A 6,076-nucleotide genomic window follows, 5' to 3' on the forward strand; every position below is an offset into this window, starting at 1 on the left:
AGGACCTGAACCACTGATTGGCCACCTGAGGTGAGCACCAAGTCAGCCATGGGGGCACAGGTGAAGGTGATATACCTGTGTGAGTGGAAGGGGTGGAGCCTGGCTCCACCTCTCCCAAACCCCATTTAAGGGCTGACCACCACCAGGGAAGGATCTCTTCTTGGAGATCCCTCCCACATGGAGTAACAGTGAAAATGTCACAAGAGGAGGAAAAGGAGGCAAAACATGCTTTCAAGTACATGGTACTGCTTCCACTTGGGTTTTGTGTTGGCAATTGTATGGTCAAGACTCCAGTGCCTCACAGTAAGTAGCCCTTCATTCCTGTGCTACTAAGAGATCACTAAGCACTGGATTTCAAAGCTGCAACATCATCATGACATAGATAGACAGGCAGCAGCAATGAATAACTCCACTTCAAAACCTTCTGCTTACATGTCACCAGCAGACTGAGCCTGCTCCAAACTGCAGGAAGAACCATGAGCACAGCTCCTTGAGGAAAAAGTACCAATCATTCAGCTTCTTGCATCACAAACTGAATCACGATACACATACACCACATCATTTTAAGGCAACGTAGAAGCATACGTTACTCCTATCAACCATTAATTTGTTAATGCTTTATTTATTGGTTATATTCCCCTACAAATCACATCAGCCTCCATGAGCAGGTCATTTTGGAACTGGATAGCAAAGCAATAGATTACAACAAGCTGGTTCCGTTAGTGACACGTAGAATTGCTTCAGCATGCCTGACGCTGTGATTTGTAAGCACACAGTGCTTACTCCACTTAAGGTTCTGGTGAGCAGACAGACAGGCATCGCGCTCACAGGGAGTTGTGAGCCAGCCACCGAGATCGCCAGCTCTCCTTTCTTCAGTTACCTTTGCCTTCTACGCCAGCCGACCAAAAGCTGTGAGGAGACACTCGCTCCGGGTCGCGGCAGCGCTGTGAGGAGACCGCGGAACGGCCGCAGCCCCTCTGCGGGAGGCTGTAATGGCACGGGGCACGGGAAGCGGGAACGGCCGCGGCTGGACGTGTGGTGGCAGGGGAGAGGGGGCTGGGATGGAGGGGTTATCGGCCGCTGGCTGGCCCCGAGCTGCAAGGCCGCCTTAGAGCCGGGTCGGGACGGTCTGTATGGGATCCTGCCGGGGTCAAAATAACGGCCGCCAGAGCAAAGTCTCAGAGAGCGGGGGGAGTGCGGGCGCGGCGGGGCGGGGGCGATCCCGCTGCGCGCGTGTGCTCCTAACGCGTCCCGACCGGCCAGCGCCTCTTTGTGGTTAAAACCTGTTAACACTCACCTAAGGACAAAAGAATTGTGTTTTCTTTTTGTTTGCTTTCATACAGATTGGATAACACTTCACTTAGTACAAGAGTTGCTTCTCAGAAGTGATGCAATTCATGTTTCCACAGGTCAGGGGATTTCTGCAAACTGCCTGCGTGGGATTACAACTACCATTCATATGTAGTTTGTAAGTAAAAAGTCTGTTATGCAAGGGAAAAGAGTTCATTAAAGAAATGCAGCCAGCTGACATCACTGTGTTCACATAACTATAACAGAATTCTGGACATAGCTTTGTATTCACAGTTACTAGCTGAGCATCAGAATAAATCATCTTTTTTGTTGTTTTGTTTTGGTCTGTAGTTATTTTAGCTGATAAACAGCTGTTAATAAGTAAAATAATTGCATAAGGTTACTGCAAATGAAGTCCACGCTGTCTTATTTACCATACTGCACCTAAGCCAAATATCAGTGAAGGCCATAAATGCCAATGAATAACATTATCCTTCTTTGTAATATTCTTTTAATAAGAGACTATCAGATAAAGCCTTGGTTTTAATTATCAGAATTAAGAGAAACTACATATTTTCTGAGAGTTAAAAAACAAAAACGTTTTGTTTTAGCTCTATTGGAGTTACATAAAGCAGAAAAGAGAATCACAAAATAATCTGGGATGGAAAAGACCTTCAAGATCTTCAAGACCAACCATCAACCTGACCTACAAAGTCCCATCACCAAGCCATGTCCCCAAGTGCCACTTTCACTTGTCTCTTATATAATAACTCCAGGAATGGAGACTCCACCACTTGCCAGGGTCAGTGCCTGTCCACGGTCCTCATTGAGGAACTTTTCCTATTATCCAGTCTAAACCACCCTTGGCACAACATGAATGTATCTCTGCTTCTTATTACCGGTCACTAAAAGTGACTGACACTATTCTATCTACAGCCTCCTTGTAGGCACAGAATGACAAGGACACCCTGCAGTCTCCTTTTCCCCAGTACCCTCAAGTGGTCCTCACAGCTCTTGTTTTTGAGTCCTTTCACCAGCGTTGTCCTCTTCTGTACATGCTGGAGCAGTATCCTATTTGCAGTGAGGAGCCCAAAACTGGAGGTATGGTACCTGTGAAACACGTAAAGGTGATTTGTGTCAAAGATAGAAAGTCAAAGCTGCTGACACAATACTTTTAAACTGGCATTAATTCCAATTGGCATATAAAGTTATTTAATTGAGTAAAATTTCCTTGTAAGGCATGGAAAGATAGAACTCTATCTGCATTTCAAACACTAGCCTTGCAAAACAAAGAAAGCAAAATCCTCACACGAAGGAGTGAGAGATAAGCATCTTTAATGCAGACCTTGCAAAGACCGGCCTGGGTTGCACCAAGGGACGAATAGGAAACAGCCTTCATCCATAAAGGCCACTTGAAGAAGAGGGGCTTCAGGGAAATTTTCAACTGCAAATCATCTTGATAATTGTCGCAGTGCCTTAATGTCTCTGTTATGGTTGTAAATAGGGGCCAGTAGTCCTTTTCGGGGTACCTAGCTTGGAGAAGCTGATCACTGGAAAAGGACCACATGGCTCCAAAGGTGCTACCCCCTTACTGATTTATCTGTTGGGCCAGCTGTGTTAAGCTTATCGATAAGAAAACAGGATGGACATCCTGTTCCCTCAAAATGGATGTCCCTCCTAACAAAACACCAGTGAGGGGCTCTCCCCCTTCAAGGTTTGAAGATTTACAGCAAAATCGACCCTTAAGTGTAATCCTCTCTATAAACCAGAGTTTGGAATGTGATGAATATGTATGAACCATACCTTTAAATAGGTATTCTTTCTTTGGTGTGTGTCGTTGGTGGAGTGAGACTCTCCGGCACACCCAGCGCTGCTTGCTTATTGCTTTTCACCTTTTGATTGTAATAAAATATTCCAAAAACTCTGATTGGACTCTGAGCGTTTATGACAGTATCTCACCAGTGCCATATAAAAGTGACGGTCACCTCCCTAGTTCTGCTGGCTATTTCTGAAACAAGACAGTATGCCCTCTTGGCCACCTTGGCACTCTGCTAGCCAAGGTGCCAGCTGCCAGCTAATACCCCCAGCTCCTCCTGTCAGGCAGCTTTCCAGCCACTCTTCCCCAGTGAAGAACCCCACTGCACAGTGTTTTTAGGACCCAAGTGCATCACCCAGTACTCAGCCTTGTTGAACATCATGCAGTTTGACTCAGCACATCAATCCAGTCCGTCCACACATCAGTTTCAGCAAAGCAAGGTCCATCAACTATATTCTCAGTAGTTTCATGTGGTTTGCTACTCCTTTGAATATTTTTTAAATTAAAAATAAAAATGAGGTGAGTTCTCTTACATATACGCATTAACTGGAGCCGGTGGTACAGCAGTAGAGTTGAAGCTTCCCACTAGTATTCCGTTGCATGTTGTTGCCATGTGACAGATGGCAGCAGAGGGGCAGTCTGGCAAAATCCCATCTGACACTGAATTGCATATGAAGCAAACGGGTGCCACTGAAATCCTCGATGCAGAAAGAATGGTAGCCATCCATTGACTCTTGCTGAACACTTACAGACACCAAACAGTGGATGTGAGCATGGCGAGGTGGAGGGTGATATGTTCAGCAACATAGGTTGACAAGTGGGTCACTTCTGATGGTGCAGACTTTTTACATTGCAGCATGCAGGTTCCTGCTCATCAGTGGTGAAAATGCACAGGTAATGGTAGGGACTGTGTTGAAAACCAGTGTTTTGTAGCTGAGAACTAGCTGTATGAAGCAGTGTTCTTGTACTCTTTGCATCTGCTGTACTTAGCATATAAATAAGTAGGAAGCATTGCTTTTGGAACAAACTACATGTGGCTAAAGACAATTCTTCTCTCAGTACAGGCCAGAAAAGCCCAAAGGCTGAGCACCCATGCTCTAAAGCATCAGCAGACATCTACTACTGATCGAATTGTACTTTATTTTCCTTTGCTTATTTTACATCCATCAAGAACAGGCTTTTAATTTCTGGAAACTTAAGAACAAGACAAACTGGTATTTATTTGTAGAGTAGTTTGCGATATACGATAATGTGCAGAATTATCCTAAGTAGAAATGCTTTCAGTAATTCTTTCACTTAATGAGGAGATGTAGTAAATAAGTATGCATTTTAAACTGCATTTATTGTTTCTGTTTATTGCTCTTTGACTACAAATGTGGAGTGAAATATATATACACTAATATTTAACTTAATATTAGTCAGATTCTGTTGTTTCTTCCATGAAAGTAACAACGACCAAACAAAAAGACCCCCAGTCCTTATCTCACAGTTGAGCTGAACAAGAGAAAATAACAGTAATTGATGATGATACAGTAATTAGACTTGTTAAATGGTTTATGTAACTAATAACAATATAATGTTTTGCAGCCTACTTATAAAATCTTTTTGCACAAGACAATCAATCCATTTATCATGTTGTTAACAACATCTCTGATGCAGAAAAATATGTTCTTTGCTTGCAGCATGGAAAAATGCAGTTCTTCTATTACCACATCTGCTATACACAACAACAGCAGAGTAAAAATTCTTTAGCTAAATATGTCTAGTAAGCCACAACATTTCAAACATCGGCACTTGAAATCCATTGCTGAAATAAAACTAAACTTACTTTCAAAAGCGCTTCTTTTTACGAGGAGAGGTTTATGGATAGAAGTGTTAAATTCATGTAATTGTGGCCCTCCTGTTGCCTGCCTTCAAGTTCGTGCAGCTGTGAAGTGCACACTTCTCAGTGAGCACAGTACTTATGCAAAACAGTTTTGCTTTTCATCCTGAACTGACTACCAGCAACAGTAATCCAAAAGATCTGTCTAGTCCTTGCTCTGAAGCAGGTAAGAAATCCAAAGAATAATTTCTCTGTGTTCTAAATGAAAGGACACGAGCAATAGGGACAAAGAAATTATGTATTTGTCTGTCTATCCTTCCTAAAGATATGAATTTGGTTCTCTTGTTTTTTTTCTTTTTTTTCCTACTCTAGTGGTACAAAACCAAACGCCACATGTTGACGTTCCTAAAATTCAATTGTTTAAAAGCTGCAACAAACAAAGCCGTAACATGAGATCAGCAGTTCTCTTCATTTCACAATTGGGCCCTAACAACCGTTTTGCAGATAAGATCTATTTTTGGTAGGGGAGTGTTGTGGTTTTGTGGCTGTGATGCCGGTGTTCCCCATCAGCACATCATGCAGGGAGTTACAGAGTTCATGCTCTGCAGGGGAGCGGCAGAGGGGCGGAGCTCTCTCGGCTGCCGCGGAGATGCGGTACCTGTGCTTCCCCCGCAGTTTTTCTAACATAAGCTCTCAAATTTGGTCTGGAAGCTTTTGTCTCTCCCACAATTGTTCGATTTTGTTAGATTTAGTAAGGTCACCGTTCCTCCTCAAATTGTTGCCGTTGCTTTTTTAATTATTATTATTTTTAACGGTGCAGTTTTTTTTCCTCCCTCCCTCCCTTCTTTTTTCCCTCGTGTCCCTGTCACTTCCAGCTCATACAATAGGACATTTAAATTACGGTAACTAAGTATCGTTTAAAAAAAAAGGTCTTTCACAGTCCTTAAAATAGCAAATTATCTTGTGCCATCAGTTTTGATCTCGGGCATAGTTTGCATGAAGTGTGTTTAGAAAAAAGCATACAGAAATCAGACGTGATCAGTACTGGGTAAGACTCTGGAATCTGTATCTTCCAGCTGTATCTTGCAATAAATTAAGTAATTTTATATTGTTTCTGACCCAAGACAGGCGACCATTGCTCCAGGAAA

This window comes from Cyrtonyx montezumae, unplaced genomic scaffold (assembly GCF_038088225.1).
Source record: "Cyrtonyx montezumae isolate F1298 unplaced genomic scaffold, pur_monq_1.0 scaffold_36, whole genome shotgun sequence".
In the NCBI taxonomy this organism is placed as follows: domain Eukaryota; kingdom Metazoa; phylum Chordata; class Aves; order Galliformes; family Odontophoridae; genus Cyrtonyx; species Cyrtonyx montezumae.